Below are 17,482 nucleotides of genomic sequence, written 5' to 3' on the forward strand. Positions count from 1 at the left end.
GAAAACAAAGCCAAAATGGTTCAAAGACTGTGAAAAGATCTTAAGCAGATTGGTATCTCAGAGAGAGAAATTCCTAAAAGGAACAAATTTAGAAGATTGGTGACCAACTACCAAGGTTTTAAAATGGCATCAACATCCAAAAGATAGAGAGGACCATTATCTGAAGAGCATAAAAAGGCACTTCTTGGTGGGGCTCAGAAGATACTGGCAGGAAGTCAAAGCTGGAACAAGAACAAGTTGGTTGTTACCACACGGTCCAATTTTTTTTTTTTTTTTTTTTAAAGAGCTTTCAATGCAGAAGAAATAGGGGAATGAGAACAACATGAATAGAATAAATAGGGAAAAACATGAGGAGGAGATGGCTGAGTACTGGAAAAACAGGAGACAACAATGGAAGCAGAGAAAGTGAAGTTATTACATGACGAGAGATGGTGATTGGATTTGATTCGATTCAATTTTCGTTCCATGGACCAAAAAAAATGAGATGATTCTCGAGGGTGTGGAACATGTCAGAATGTATAACATAAATATTTTAATATAATACATACTACCCTCATCATTTGTCACAAGATTGTCAACATAGGTGAATACAATACAGTTAACTGGAAAAGCTAATATTTACAGAATTAATATGCTGTCAGAATGAAACACTGTTATGCACTATTAATAAATTTATCATACACAAAATACCTAATCTTGACTGTTGCAACCAAGTGCTGTCAAAACTGAAATCTAACACATTTTTTACTTAAGCTGGCCTAACAGTCTCTGTAAGGATATTCATCTATACAGTAGAAGGAGTTGCCTATCAAAAAGTCATTCAAACTCTGTTTAAACTGTGCTTTATCTGAAACCAAGTTTTTAATGGTTGCTGGTAATTTATTGAAAGTGTGTGTTCCTGAATATTGGATCCCCTTTTGGACCAACATAAGTGATTTTAGGTCTTTATGTAGATTGTTCTTATTCCTAGTATTGATAATATGTATTGAGCTATTTGTTGGAAATAAAGATATATAACTTGCAACAAATTTCATTAAGGAGTAAGTATACTGAGAAGCAATGGTTGGAATACAAAGTTCCTTGAACAGGTTCTACATCATGTTCTTCAAAGACTTGTCCCAGATACTCCATTGCAACGTTTGCCGAACCTGATAACCCCAAGTTGTCAGTAACAAAAATGAAGTCTTGTTTAAGATGTTTACAACACTACATGCACTTGTTACCAAAGTCTCATTTACTTTTATAGCTATCTGTTCCTCTTCCTTTTTGGCCCACCTCTCTCTGTCTTCACTATATCCCATACAGTTCTTATTTTGTTGCCCAATACAATTATCTTTTTCTCTTAATAAAGCTGCTTCGATTTCTGGATTACTTGATTCAATATTTTGCAATATTTTCTGTAATGCATTACAATGCTAATACCAGAGCTGTTCCTAGATAGTAGATACAGTCTCCTTTTTGCCCCACATGATATCTTTATTCCTTGTGTAATCCATGGTTTATTTTTTGACTTCTGTGTGATTTGAGTTACCTTTAGGGGAAAACAATTTTCGAAAGTGGAGGTAACTTTATTAAAGAATGCTTTGTATTTTCCATTTGAATCAGGTAAACATCTATCCAGTTCATGTCTTTGAGCAGTTTCCCGAATTCCTCAATTTCTGGCTTATTTATTACCCTCCTGTACTCAGTTTTGATATATTTTTTATCCTGACAAGTTTCGACATTTAACACAAGATGCTGCATGTCGTGATCAGATAGTCCATTTACTATTGGTTTTGTGATATGACTTTTTTCCCCTAGATTTGTTCATAAAGATATCATCAATATCAGTCTCAGAGCATTTGCATATCTACATCTACATGACTCCTCTGCAATTCACATTTAAGTGCTTGGCAGAGGGTTCATCGAACCACAATCATACTATCTCTCTACTATTCCACTCCCGAACAGCGAGCGGGAAAAACGAACACCTAAACCTTTCTGTTCGAGCTCTGATTTCTCTTATTTTATTCTGATGATCATTCCTACCTATGTAGGTTGGGCTCAACAAAATATTTTCACATTCGGAAGAGAAAGTTGGTGACTGAAATTTCGTAAAAAGGTCTCGCCGCGACGAAAAACGTCTATGCTGTAATGACTTCCATCCCAACTCGTGTATCATATCTGCCACACTCTCTCCCCTATAACGTGATAATACAAAACGAGCTGCCCTTTTTTGCAGCCTTTCGATGTCCTCCGTCAATCCCACCTGGTAAGGATCCCACACCGCGCAGCAATATTCTAACAGAGGACGAACGAGTGTAGTGTAAGCTGTCTCTTTAGTGGACTTGTTGCATCTTCTAAGTGTCCTGCCAATGAAACGCAACCTTTGGCTCACCTTCCCGACAATATTATCTATGTGGTCTTTCCAACTGAAGTTGTTCGTAATTTTAACACCCAGGTACTTAGTTGAATTGACAGCCTTGAGAATTGTACTATTTATCGAGTAATCAAATTCCAACGGATTTCTTTTGGAACTCATGTGGATCATCTCACACTTTTCGTTATTTAGCGTCAACTGCTACCTGACACACCATACAGCAATCTTTTCTAAATCGCTTTGCAACTGATACTGGTCTTCGGATGACCTTACTAGACGGTAAATTACAGCATAATCTGCGAACAGTCTAAGAGAACTGCTCAGATTGTCACCCAGGTCATTTATATAGATCAGGAACAGTAGAGGTCCCAGGACGCTTCCCTGGGGAACACCTGATATCACTTCAGTTTTACTCGATGATTTGCCGTCTATTACTACGAACTGCGACCTTCCTGACAGGAAATCACGAATCCAGTCGCACAACTGAGACGATACCCCATAGCTCCGCAGCTTGATTAGAAGTCGCTTATGAGGAACGGTGTCAAAAGCTTTCCGGAAATCTAGAAATACGGAATCAACTTGAGATCCCCCGTCGATAGCGGCCATTACTTCGTGCGAATAAAGAGCTAGCTGCGTTGCACAAGAGCGATATTTTCTGAAGCCATGCTGATTACGTGTCAATAGATCGTTCCCTTCGAGGTGATTCATAATGTTTGAATACAGTATATGCTCCAAAACCCTACTGCAAACCGACGTCAATGATATAGGTCTGTAGTTAAATGGATTACTCCTACTACCCTTCTTGAACACTGGTGCGACCTGCGCAATTTTCCAATCTGTAGGTACAGATCTATCGGTGAGCGAGCGGTTGTATATGAGTGCTAAGTAGGGAGCTATAGTATCAGCGTAATCTGAAAGGAACCTAATCGGTATACAATCTGGACCTGAAGACTTGCCTGTATCAAGCGATTTGAGTTGCTTCGCAACCCCTAAGGTGTCTACTTCTAAGAAACTCATGATAGCAGATGTTCGTGTTTCAAATTCTGGAATATTCCATTCGTCTTCCATGGTGAAGGAATTTCGGGAAACTGCGTTCAATAACTCCGCTTTAGCGGCACAGTCGTCGATAACAGTACCATCGGCACTGCGCAGCGAAGGTATTGACTGCGTCTTGCCGCTTGTGTACTTTACATACGACCAGAATTTCTTCGGATTTTCTACCAAATTTTGAGACAATGTTTCGTTGTGGAACCTATTAAAGGCATCTCGCATCGAAGTACGTGCCAAATTTCGCGCGTCTGTAAATTTTAGCCCATCTTCGGGATTTCGCGTTCTTCTGGACTTCGCATGCTTTTTCCGTTGCCTCTGCAACAGCGTTCAAACCTTTTTGTGTACCACGGGGATCCGTTCCATCTCTTACCAATTTATGAGGTATGAATATCTCAATTGCTGTTGCTACTATATCTTTGAATTTGAGCCACATCTCGTCTACATTCGCATAGTCAGTTCGGAAGGAATGGAAATTGTCTTTTAGGAAGGTTTCTAGTGGCACTTTATCCGCTTTTTTAAATAAAATTATTTTGCTTTTGTTTCTGATGGATTTGGAAGAAATGGTATTGAGCCTAGCTACAATGACCTTGTGATCACTAATCCCTGTATCAGTCATGATGCTCTCTATCAGCTCTGGATTGTTCGTGGCTAAGAGGTCAAGTGTATTTTCGCAAACATTTACAATTCTCGTGGGTTCGTGGACTAACTGCTCGAAATAATTTTCGGAGAAAGCATTTAGGACAATCTCCGAAGACGTTTTCTGCCTACCACCAGTTTTGAACAAGTATTTTTGCCAACATACCGAGGGTAGGTTGAAGTCCCCACCAACTATAACCGTACGAGTGGGGTATTTATTTGTTACGAGACTCAAACTTTCTCTGAACTGTTCCGCAACTGTATCATCTGAGTCTGGGGGTCGGTAGAAGGAGCCAATTATTAACTTAATTCGGCTGTTAAGTATAACCTCCACCCATACCAATTCGCACGGAGTATCTACTTCGACTTCACTACAAGATAAACCACTACTAACAGACACAAACACTCCACCACCAATTCTGCCTAATCTATCTTTCCTGAACACATATGCATATGCTAGCTGCGAAGTTCACAGTAGGAACTAAATTGAATGATTGTGTTAAAAACACCAGCAACCACTACTTCCTCTCTCTCTCTCTCTCTCTCTCTCTCTCTCTCTCTCTCTCTCTCTCTCTCTCTCTTTTACAAGCCATTCCTTTCGCTTTGTGAAATGAAGTGCTGCCTAGTTCCAAAACACAGGACTACTATGACAAGGTGAAGTGTTCTCAGAGTGCTACATGTATGATGATAAATATTAATGAAATTTTGTTTTTGTTATGTGTGTACATTCTGTATGATAGTAAATGTAATCAGCACTATAGTTGTTTCCTGAGTAGTTATGCTGTGTGTGTTTCATTCAATCAGATGAAATGGAATAAAATCATCAACTTATTTATTTTGGCTCTTTATCACCAAGATACATTCAATGTTGGTTGAGGTTTATCTTTTGAATTCACTCCAGTGTAGATGTCAAAATTTTATCAGTTGTCCGAGTACTTGTAACACAGTTTCCAAATTTACTGCCATCCAGGAAAGTCTCACACTCAAATTATTCTCAGAAACTGAGAGCTGGCTGAAACCCAGAGTAGAAAGCTCTGAAATATTTAATGGTTAATGGAATATATATCAGAAAGACAGGTTAGACACTGTAGGAGAGGAAGTGTCCATTGTCTCTATTGAGGTCAAAGCTGATTGTGACAGTGAAGTTATCTGGTTGCGTATAACAAGTCTAAGTGAAATCAGGTTAATTAATGGATGATTTAATCAGCCACCTGGTTCTGCTGTGACAGTTTTGGAGCCATTCAAAGAAAGTCTTCAGACAGTAGCACGTAAATACCTAGATCATGCAATACTAGTTGGATGTGAATTTAGCCTACTGAGTATAGATGGTACACCTATGGCTTCATTGAAGGAGGTGCAGTCAGTCTTGTGAAGCACTTCTGAATGTGGTTTTCGAAAATTGTCTTGAGCATCTAGTTTGGTACCCCACATGCAATGGAAATATCTTATACCTTGTAGTTACAAACAGGCCAGATATCATCAATGACTTCAGCATACAGATGGGGATTCATAATCATGATAACATCATAACAACTAAGGTTGCAAAAATTAATAAATCAGTCAAGAAGGCTAGGAAAATGTTCATGCCAGAAAAATCAGATAAGCAGATGTTAGCATATCACTTAGACAGAACTGACATCACTTAGTTCCATAAAGATGGATGTAAAGAGATTATGGTCAAAGCTTAAACAGATTGTGAATTGCACTCTCAACAAGTCCTTACTTAGTAAACGGATTAAGGATGCAAAAGAGCCACTGTGGTTTAACAATGAAATTTGGAAAATACTGAGGAAGGAGAAGCCACTGCACTCTTGGTTCAAAAGAGAGTGCCAAATAGCAACAAGGAAAGGTTACTACCAATGTCATACCTTAGCAAAAGATCTGGCTGAGAAGCAGGGGAAATTATTGTCCTATGTAAAATCACGAAATGAGTCAACGGTTCCCATCAAGTCACTTGACCAGTCTGGTGTGGCAGTAAGAGATAAATGTTTTAAATTTTGCATTTAAGAAATTGTTCATGCAAGAGAATCATATAAACATACAGTCATTTGACAATAGCACAAAGACACCTATGAACAATCACCACAAGAGGCCAGCATTAGCACAAGTTGTTCACATTATATTTGTTGGACTGTTGCCTGTAAACACGTGCCATGTCACTGTGCTCTTGGGAGAGAGCTGTGGCAGTGACACGGCTCTTTTGTTGTTCCTGTGTAGTGATTTGCAAAGATGTGGGAGGGGGGGGTGGTTACTTTATAAAGAAAGGTATGACAGCAAAGGACATTCATGCCGATTTCCAGAATACACGGGAGGACTCTGCTCCTTGTCTTCAACTACTGCCAAGTGGATAAATGAATTTAAATTTGGTCGGGAGAACTTGATGATGATGATCATCATCATCATCATCATCATCATCATCATCATCATCATCATCATCATCATCCAAGAAATGGTCAGCCAAGATGTGTCACTACTCTAGAAATCATTGCAAAAGTGCACAAAATGAACAAGGAGGATCACCAATTTAGAGTGCATGAAATTGCTCACACTTGCCAGATGTCATCTGAAAGGTATCCGCAAATAGGTGCCCTGACTCTTGACGCTGGATCATAAATGCATGAGAATGGACATATCACAACAATGTTTGGCCTGTTTTAGGAGAAACGAACAAGATATTTTGCGATGGTTTGTGACCACGATGAAATTTGGGTTTACTACTATACCCCAGAGACAAAACAACAATGAAAGAAGTGGAAACATGCTGAATCTCTGCCGCCAAACTCCTTCAGCGGAAAAGATCGTGGCATCAGTGTTCTGGGATGTGCCGCCAAAGTCCTTCAGCGGGGAAGATCATGGCATCACTGTTCTGGGATGAGAAGGGGATTCTGTTTGTACATTATCTCCCCACTGGGCAAACAATTACTGGATAATACTACGCTAACCTTCTGGACAAATTGCAACAAAAGATATGCGAAAAAGGCCAGGTTTAACAAGGAAGAAAGTCATCTACCATCAAGCCAATACACACCCGCACACATGTGCCATCGCCATGGTAAAATTACACAAACTAAGGTATGAACTGTTGCCACACCCGCCTCTTCCCTAAACTGAAAATTTTTCTTGGTGGATGAAGATTCACTTAAATGAAGAATTGATAGCCAGAGTTGACAACTATTTTGTAGGCCTGGAGGAAAATCATTGTCGAGATGAGATCAAGGCACTGTAACACTGTTGGACCAAGTGAATTAGTTTACAAGCAGAGTACATTGAAAAACAAAAAAGTTTCAGTGATATAAGTACTTTTTCTCTATTATGTTTCAAGAACTTCTCAAACCACCCTTGTAAGCATCCCTGACACCTGAAATAATTAAAAACAAATAAGTCGCCAGTTGCAGATGGAATCTCAGTTTGGTTTTACAAAGAGTGCTTTATGGCACAGGACCCTTACTTAGCTTGTGTTTATTGTGAATCTCTCACCCAGGAGAAAGACCTAAGCAACTGGAAAAAAACAGAGGTGACTCCTGTATATACAAAGGGCGAAAGAACAGACCTGCCAAATTACAGACCAATACCCGTAACATCAGTTTGCTGCAGAATTCTTGAACATATTCTGGGTTTGAATCTAATCAGTTTCATAGAGACCAAGAAGTTTATGCCCACAAATCAGTACAAAGATACTATTCTCGTAAGGAACATCTCGTTCTCATTTGTGAGATCCAATAGCTTTTTTTTGTCTTGACTCATGAACCATGGAATGAACTTGGTGGCAACACAATGCATTCCAAGATGTTGTGTCATTTCATAACATGATCCAATTGGAATGTTACATTGTTCTACAATGTCTCGGACAGTGAATCTTCGACTGGCACACACAATTTCGTTGATGTTCCTGACAAGAGTGTCATCAGGGGACATCTAAGAGCGTCCTGAACGACGGTCATTTTTTACTTTTGTAAAGCCATTTTTAAAACATGTGAACAATATGTAACACCAAGTATGGCTTAAGCACTCACCGCTATAGGCTCTCTGCATCATTTGTTGTCTCTCTGTCAAGGTTTTCTCGAGTTCCACACAAAATTTAATGCAGATGCATTGCTCCTCTAACTTTGCCATCTTAAAATTCACAAACCCAGATTCCATATTTCTTGATTTCTGAGACATAGTGCCTCACTGTCGACTTTTAACAAAGGTACAAGCACATGGAATAGGTTCCCAGACATGTGAGTGGCTCAAAGACTTCTGAAGTAATAGAACCCACTACGTTATCCCGACGGTAAGTGTCCACCAGTGACTAGTGTATCATTAGGATCGTTCCAGGGAAGTGTGATACGAGCGCTATTACTCATATTTTCTATGTGCATAACTGATCTGATGGACAGAGTGGACAGTAACATGTGGTTGTTTGCTCCTGATGTGGTGTATGGAAGGTGTCATCGTTGAGTGATTTAGGATGATACAAGATGACTTGGACAAAATTCCCAGTTGGTGTGATAAATGGCACCTGCAGATGAGTTGGAAAAACAAATCCATAATGCCAGAATCCAGCATTAGTAGTGTCTTGCATGAAGAAGTCACATTGTTTCAATATCTGGACATAACGTTGCAATGTGATATGAAATGGAACAAACTTGTGAGGGTCATGGTAGGGAAGGCAAATAATCATCTTTTGTTTGTTGGGTGGATTTTGCTACAGTGTGGCTCAGCTGTAAGGGACATCACATATAGGATGCTAGTGTGATCTCTTCTTGAGTACAGTTCGAGTGTCTGGGATCCGCAAGGGGTCGAATTAAAGCAGACATTGAGGTAATTCAGAGGCAGGACACTAGATTTGTGAATAGTAGGTTGAAACAACAACATACAAGTATTATGGAGATGGTTCTGGAACTCCAATGAGAATCCCTGGAAGGATTTTGAGGAACACAGTGCTGACTGCAGAACAATTCTGCTTGCACCAACATACATTACGCATAAGGACCATGAAGATAAGAGACGACAAATTAGGACTCATAGAGAGGCATATAGACATTCACTTTTTCCTCACTCGATTGGCAGATGGAACGGGAAAGGAACTGACTACAGTCGAATTAAAATTACTCGATAGTTGGCACTTCAAATGCCAATAAGAGTAGTCAGTGTCACGCTTGAAATGTTTGCTGTTGCCAAACTCCACCAAAATTGGCCATTCACTTCCAATTCCTGGTTCAGCATTCTTTCTTGATGTATTTGTATCCCGAATCACGGGCCCAACACTTTTATTATGTCTTGCATGACACGCGATAACTACACCAAAAACAACACACACTAACAATGCTAATGAAAGACACACATTTCATTCATAGCACTAACCTAACCAAACACTACCGAATAACTCAGCAGAAGATGTAATTCAGTATCATACATATAGTTATCATATTCACAGAGATCGTCTTACATTAGATAAGCTTTGCACCACACTGCACGAAACTGAAATTTTTAAGGTTGCAATTCATAGCTGCAATTGGGTCACTACAGTCTCATATATAAATACCTCATGCAGTGCTGTGGCGTAGCACAATGGTTGGCAGATTAATCTAATGTGTAGCATGTTGTAGGTTTGTATCTCATCAACGTAGCAACATTTTTACTTCTAAATCTAACCAAAAGAGTGTGATTATTATTTTCATTCAATTAATTGGTTTAAATGTAGTTTTTATTTTTTATACTTTGCTGCATCATTTTTATCATTGTTTTGACTGTTCTATTTGGTCTTATTTTTCTTCCTGCCATTATATCTTCATTTGGAATCTGCCTCAGTCATCTATAATCCACAACCAAGTGCCCACAAGGACTGTTCACTGGTTTCTAACATGGCAAAAGTGTAGCTAGTGTAAGGATAGTTACAGGTAACAAATGACAGGGAGAAATTTCAATTTGCTTTCAGCCCTGAAACTGAGTTTTTGTTGTCTTGAGTTTACCCTTAAGGGCTAGTTTTAATCGCCATGAACAAAGCGATCATATTAGTACTGCTGCAGACTGTTGACCACAATTTTCTCGGCTGGGTTAGGACACAAGTTTACAGTCAGGGATACAAAACAGGTTGTCTGCCCCAGTTCAGTCACTGGTCACTTTAAATCAATAGTCGACAGAGCATCTAACATTTCTGACATACCTTGCACCAGCCACTAGAAACATTACTCCATGTTAAACATTTAGCATCATTTGTGAAGTGAGCCGCCTGTTTGTTGTCATCTGTAACCAAACGGTAGCTGGTAGCCAATGTGGCAGCATTTTTGCACCAAGTGATTGATGTCAACTATCAAGTAATTTTATTCACACTATTGTAGTGGGACAGGGTACCTTCTGCCATGGACCATATGGTGGCTAGTGATGTATGTAGATGTGGAATCAGTCTTTCCTCCTCATCCCATCTGGAAAGTCTCCCCTGATCTGCAGTTCTGGGTTACTTTCTCAAAATCTAACCTTTTTCCTAGACCTATCCTTCACCCCTCTTCCTTCCACTTCAACCCTTCTGCCTGAAGAATGAGCTACTGGCTCTGAAAGCTTGCCTAATTATAATCTACTTTTATGTGTGTTCTGCCGCCACTTGGCGAGTAGGTTGTTTATCTATCCAATTCAATTATCATGTAATCAAAAGCTGCATTTAACACACCAAATCTCTTTTACCTCTCATTTTTAATATGTCCTACAGAATGTACTGTCTATCCTGTCCTTTTTAGAGATTATTGTTTTGTTGTACTTTTCTACAGGCATCATCTTACTTATTAGGAGTCAGTTCCTTCATAGTCAACAGTTAAGGAATGGGTGGCTGAATTCATATGTGGCATATATCTCTGCAAGATGACTCATGAACAACTTCCTAGAATTACAATCAAATATGAATATGTTGAGAAAGAACACAGTGTGATATTGCAAGATCAGTAATTAAAAAGATGTGCGAAACAGTTGATGCCGTGGCCGTACCAGAAAGTGAGTGGCATGTCTGTTGAAGCCTGACTACAACCTAATGTGAAAAACAATTTGGGACAATCTGACACACAACTGATTCTATGCACCAATCTGTTCCCGTGGATGAGAGATGACCGAAATGAAACAGCAGTTGGTCAAAAATAGCCAAGGTGACTTCATCGGAGAGAAAGAGTGGTCATTGTTTTCTAGGATGCAAAAGGGATTTGTATTTTAGATTAGCTTGCAAGTCTGAAACAATACCTCACAAATACTATGCAAGTATTCTGACTCAGCTGGATGAAAAAATATAAAGCCAAGACCCAGGAAAAAAAAGTTTATCGTCAGTGAAATGCATATGGTCACAAAGGCACTTTCACAATAGGAAAACTGGGAGTTTCAAGTGTGAAGTATTAAAATATCTATTCCATTCCCCAATTTTTTCACATTCTGACTTTAGCTTCTTCTTCTTCTTTTCTTTTTGTGTGAATGATTCACTTAAGACTACATGTGTCACAGCTCAAAACTGTTTTGTGAGTTAACAACTGGATATGTTTCCACTGCTCTATCTCTTGTAACTCCGTTGGACATGGAGGTAGCAAATGAGGATGTAGGATGTCCATGACATACTGCTGTGCTGTCAGAGTGACCTGAAGTCATATCCGATGCTGCCCCACACGCCCTCTCCCTATGTCGCTGTCATACTCACTGACAACTGTCATCCCGGGTCTTGCAGAATGTGACTCATTGGTGATCACATGGACAGGTGCAGGTGTGAAAGGGTTACAATGTGCTCAGTGCAATTCTCCCTTGGGGTCGTCAGACATGGTCAACCGGAAGCTTGCTGACAAGCAAGCCGCCCTTACGTTCCCAAGCAGTCCAACATGGGGCCATTACCACCTCTGAATGTCTCACAAATCTGCATATTGCCTAATTTGACCAGCCTGGCAAACTGAGACCCACAATTAGGCCCCTTCAAATTTTGTTAGGTGCTGATAATGCTGACTCACAGAAGTACAGGGCATCTGTGTCCTTCACAGGGATCACTCAACATCTTACACCCTTCACATCTCTTATAGCCCCAACCATTCATGGTAACAATCCGAGACACAAACAAAGCTAATGCAATCTGGTGGCCTTTGTATCCATTTCAGAGAGTTGCAACTATCATCATTTACCACTGGTATGCACACACATTAAACTACATTGCTTCAGGGAGCTTCACTTTATTTTTCCTTCAAGCAGTGTAGTTCTTTGAATCCTTTATTTTTCTTGTAGCTCAGTACAATTATTTTATTGTGTAGCAAACTTACAGAATAGCATTCTGGTCTGAGCTGTCAGAGTTGGTGGTCATGTGTGTGTGAGGTGTGCTTGCTTGTGTGAATGAATGGTGTGTATTTCTATTTCTTTTTCTGATGAAGGTTGTGGCCAAAAGCTTATGTGTAAGTGTCTTTTAACTGTGCCTGTCTGCATTTTAACATGCCATATTTACGGTAATTAGCACTATCTTTTCCTACACTGCTGATATTCCAACCTGGAGTTTCCATTGTTTGAACTTAACAGACTACTGTTTTATGTTGCAGTGCACTTCTGCAAGTGTAATGCACAAATGTTGCCTTAGGAAAGAGTCACAAAAACATCCACGTCTATCGTTTGGTTCTTTTTCTCTTCTTTTTCAAATCCTTTGTAGTCTCAAGGCTATTTTTTACTAAACAGCATGTCACACTCAAAGTTTAACTTAGCCAATGAAATAAGTTTGAAGATTTACTGTTTGTAAAAGACAGGAGGGCACAGTGTGTGGGAAATGTGGGAAGTTCCATGCAGGTACAGAGTTATCCATGGATGCCCTAACTCCGGGGAGCGGTAGAGGTGTTAAAACATCGCCATCAGCTGGGATGAGGGGCAACTTACTCTGTGGTGGCGCTGTGCCAGCAACGAGCTCGGCCCATTGAATATCACCACAGATTACAATGAGCAACCAGCTTCTTCTCTGTGCAGAGGTATAAAATTTATCGCTTTTGGATGTCGGGTGATAATCTGTCACATGGAGAACAATGTTTACCCTGGCAATTTTAAAACTAATCCGGTGTTTTGCAACATGTTAATGTGAAATGTTGTATATGATGTTGAAGAGCATAAGTTAAACTGATATCTGAGAATTTGTTGCATTACCTGGAGAATGGCTTCTCTTGCAGCTCCAAGCATAACTGTCAGGTGAAGAAGAATAATTAGCACAGCAGACTAGAACCGAGTAGGGATCCAGTTTACTGCTCGGCCCCCAAATTAGCATATTGTAAGTACTCAGAACACCAGAAGAGACACTGTACACACTTGCATATATTACATACACAAGTACAAGCATCGATCAAGTTCATCAGTTGAATCTTATTTTTCAAGTATGCGTGAATCCAATGAGCTGCCTGTTTGGATACATTCTTACTATATGTCCCACAAGTTGGATTCTTTGGAGACACATTGTAACAAGAGTTTTTAGGATTTTGCCTGCAGATTTCCACACTGGGTTCTGTGTGATGTATTCCATATTTTATTCTTTGACCTACGATTTTTACTACAATTTTTAATTCTTCTAATTCAGTTTGCTGTTTTCATGTCTTGTGTTGGAGAAGGAGTCTCTCTCATGCATTCTAATTTGATCACTGATGTACAATGTTAGATTTTAGAGTTAAAAAAAAAAAAAAAAAAAAGAAAAAAGAAAAAAAGAAAAAAAAAAGAAAAAAAAAGAGAAAAAGAATACGTTTTGTTAACTGAGAGGCAGTTTGTATTTTCTGAAGTCTGGATTCTATGGCCTTCTTTTCATTATGATGTTCAGTGGTCTTTTTCACCGAATTATTTAAACTCTTTAACACCATATACTGTGTTGTTGCCTATATAAGTTTGCTCAGTGCCATTTTGGTATCAGCCAATATTTGTTCCCCCAGATGAAGTTAGTAGTCCAATTTTCCCAGCTTGCTCCCGTAATATTTCAAATTGCTTTAGCACATCAGCGATGTTTTTGTCAATTAGTATTGTATCATCTGCACAGGCTACACAACCTAATTCTACATCTTTAAGTTTACGTTCTAGTCAGTGTAATAGTGCACCTGCTCTTTGCCATTATCTTACAATTTTCTTAGGGGCATAGTTGAATAGCAATGTGATATGCCATCCCATTTTCATATTCTTATGTCCCTTTTAAATTACACTGCTTGAATAAAAGCGAGGCACTCAGAAGGGGAGGAGAAAACGAATTGAAACATTGCGAATTTAGAGGATACGTGATGTTATTTCAGTGATTACAGAACAGAGTCAAATTTACACAGAACTTATCAGTTTGAGCCCACTTACCAATACAGCATTGGACCCTGTCTGGCCTGGAAAGTGTGTGAGGGTGTCGTAAAGCTGCTGCATACCCTCCTGAGAAAGGTGACCCACAACTGTTGTAACTGGTCATTGAAATCGTGGATACAGGCAGTGGGATGGAGTTGACGTCCGTGTTGGTCCCATAATGTTCTATCGGGGACAGATAAGGGGATTTTGCTGGCCACAGGAGTATATCAATATCACGCAGAAAATTTAAAGAGACACATACTACGTGTGGAGAAGCACAGGCCTGTTGAAAAATAGCACCACAATACTATTACATGAGAGGTAACAAGGGGATACAGGATGCCTATTACATACTGCTGTACCATCAGAGTTCCCTCGGTCATTACAAGCTGTGACCTGTTAAGTCATACCTAATGACTCCCCACACCACGGGACACCTTTGTGACCACCCCAAAATGTGGAAGAATGGGACCTCTCCCCATATCCCCGGGTCACTGTCAAACTTGTCCACGACGGTCATTTGGAGCAGTGCAGGACTGGGACTCATTACTGAACATAATGTGATGCCATTCATTAGCAGTCTGTACTTCTTGATCATGGCACCACTTCACATGCAGTCATTTGTGTTGGGTGTTAATGCAGCCTATGCGCAGGACGTCAATTCCCTAGCCTGGCTGCTCCTAGATGGATGACACAGAATGTTGCAAGGAGTCTATTACAGTGAACTCCTGTTTATCCGAAATGATCGGGACAGTGGCCGGTTCAGATAACGAAAATTTCAGATAAATCGAAGTGCCCCTGTTTTCACGTGTGAAACACTCCAAATTGTGTCAATATCGCGAAATACGATTGTAAAACATGTGTAGCGTACGTAAAATGTTACAGATTTGGTTGCAAATAAACCTGCACATTTTTGAATGAAAAAATTTTGTTGACGTGTTAAAAAGGCACCAAAGTATGATTGAAAACTCAAAGTTTTTAAATGCTGCATAATAAAGCTCATTTACTTTGCATTCTTACAGAAAAAATCTCCCTTATTTGGCAGCAGGAAAAAACAGGAGTTTTAATTTTATTATCTACTCTTTTGAATAAAAAATAAACAACTAAAAAAAATTATGAAACAAATCTAGAGATTACTCAAAGGAACGAAAAGTCTGTCTAGAGGAACTTTCAAGAAAAGTAAAAAAAAAAAAAAAAAACTTTTTAAGTTATGGACATTGAAGTTCTAGGAAGCTTCATTAAAATTTATTTTTTGGTAACCAAATCATGAATGTGTTTTTTTTCTTTCTTTCTTTTTTCCTTGAGAAACTATTGCTGCAGCAATACATCTCCAACGTTGAAAACAAACTACACTCCTGGAAATGGAAAAAAGAACACATTGACACCGGTGTGTCAGACCCACCATACTTGCTCCAAGCACTGCGAGAGGGCTGTACAAGCAATGATCACACGCACAGCACAGCGGACACACCAAGAACCGCGGTGTTGGCCGTCGAATGGCACTAGCTGCGCAGCATTTGTGCACCGCCGCTGTCAGTGCCAGCCAGTTTGCCGTGGCATACGCAGCTCCATCGCAGACTTTAACACTGGCAGCATGCCGCAACAGCGTGGACGTGAACCGTATGTGCAGTTGACGGACTTTGAGCGAGGGCGTATAGTGGGCATGCGGGAGGCCGGGTGGACGTATCGCTGAATTGCTCAACACGTGGGGCGTGAGGTCTCCACAGTACATCGATGTCGTCGCCAGTGGTCGGCGGAAGGTGCACGTGCCCGTCGACCTGGGACCGGACCGCAGCGACGCACGGATGCACGCCAAGACCGTAGGATCCTACGCAGTGCCGTAGGGGACCGCACCGCCACTTCCCAGCAAATTAGGGACACTGTTGCTCCTGGGGTATTGGCGAGGACCATTCGCAACCGTCTCCATGAAGCTGGGCTACGGTCCTGCACACCGTTACGCCATCTTCCGCTCACGCCCCAACATCGTGCAGCCCGCCTCCAGTGGTGTCGCGACAGGCGTGAATGGAGGGACGAATGGAGACGTGTCGTCTTCAGCGATGAGAGTCGCTTCTGCCTTGGTGCCAATGATGGTCGTATGCGTGTTTGGCGCCGTGCAGGTGAGCGCCACAATCTGGACTGCATACGACCGAGGCACACAGGGCCAACACCCGGCATCATGGTGTGGGGAGCGATCTCCTACACTGGCCGTACACCTCTGGTGATCGTCGAGGGGACACTGAATAGTGCACGGTACATCCAAACCGTCATCGAACCCATCGTTCTACCATTCCTAGACCGGCAAGGGAACTTGCTGTTCCAACAGGACAATACACGTCCGCATGTATCCCGTGCCACCCAACGTGCTCTAGAAGGTGTAAGTCAACTACCCTGGCCAGCAAGATCTCCGGATCTGTCCCCCATTGAGCATGTTTGGGACTGGATGAAGCATCGTCTCACGCGGTCTGCACGTGCAGCACGGACGCTGGTCCAACTGAGGCGCCAGGTGGAAATGGCATGGCTAGCCATTCCACAGGACTACATCCAGCATCTCTACGATCTTCTCCATGGGAGAATAGCAGCCTGCATTGCTGCGAAAGGTGGATATACACTGTACTAGTGCCGACATTGTGCATGCTCTGTTGCCTGTGTCTATGTGCCTGTGGTTCTGTCAGTGTGATCATGTGATGTATCTGACCCCAGGAATGTGTCAATAAAGTTTCCCCTTCCTGGGACAATGAATTCACGGTGTTCTTATTTCAATTTCCAGGAGTGTATTTCAGGATAAATCGCCGCCTCCTGTTGGCTGATGTACTCCAGGGCAGTTTGGATCACTTTGTAACAGAACGTGCGAGGAATATTTTTCTCTGCTTCGTCATCAGAGACATATTCTTCTGACGCTCTATGATTGGTCACAATTTGGATGATTTCATCCTCAGTCACGTACAAAAATGCCATTTTCCATCCACTCTTCAACGTCTTCGAAGTGCGCGTCTTTACAACCCAGTAGCTTCTCCAGTAAATTCACCAAAATTATGTCAGCTTGAGTTTCGGTGTTGCCTCCTCCTTCCCACCATTTAGGTTGCGTTAAGATCTAAGAGTTTTTTCCAAGACCTAACGAGAGAAACTGAAGGAATTAGATTCCAAGCTACAGCAATCAATGAATGACAC

General features: G+C 40.9%; 1 protein-coding gene across 2 annotated transcripts in view; it reads right to left on the reverse strand.

Annotated features, from left to right (window-relative positions):
• LOC126291800 (molybdenum cofactor biosynthesis protein 1) overlaps positions 1–17,482 on the reverse strand; it is a 135,059-nt gene that overhangs the window by 48,848 nt on the left and 68,729 nt on the right. The window lies entirely within an intron of this gene.

The sequence above is a fragment of the Schistocerca gregaria genome, chromosome 9, assembly GCF_023897955.1.
Source record: "Schistocerca gregaria isolate iqSchGreg1 chromosome 9, iqSchGreg1.2, whole genome shotgun sequence".
Classification (NCBI taxonomy): domain Eukaryota; kingdom Metazoa; phylum Arthropoda; class Insecta; order Orthoptera; family Acrididae; genus Schistocerca; species Schistocerca gregaria.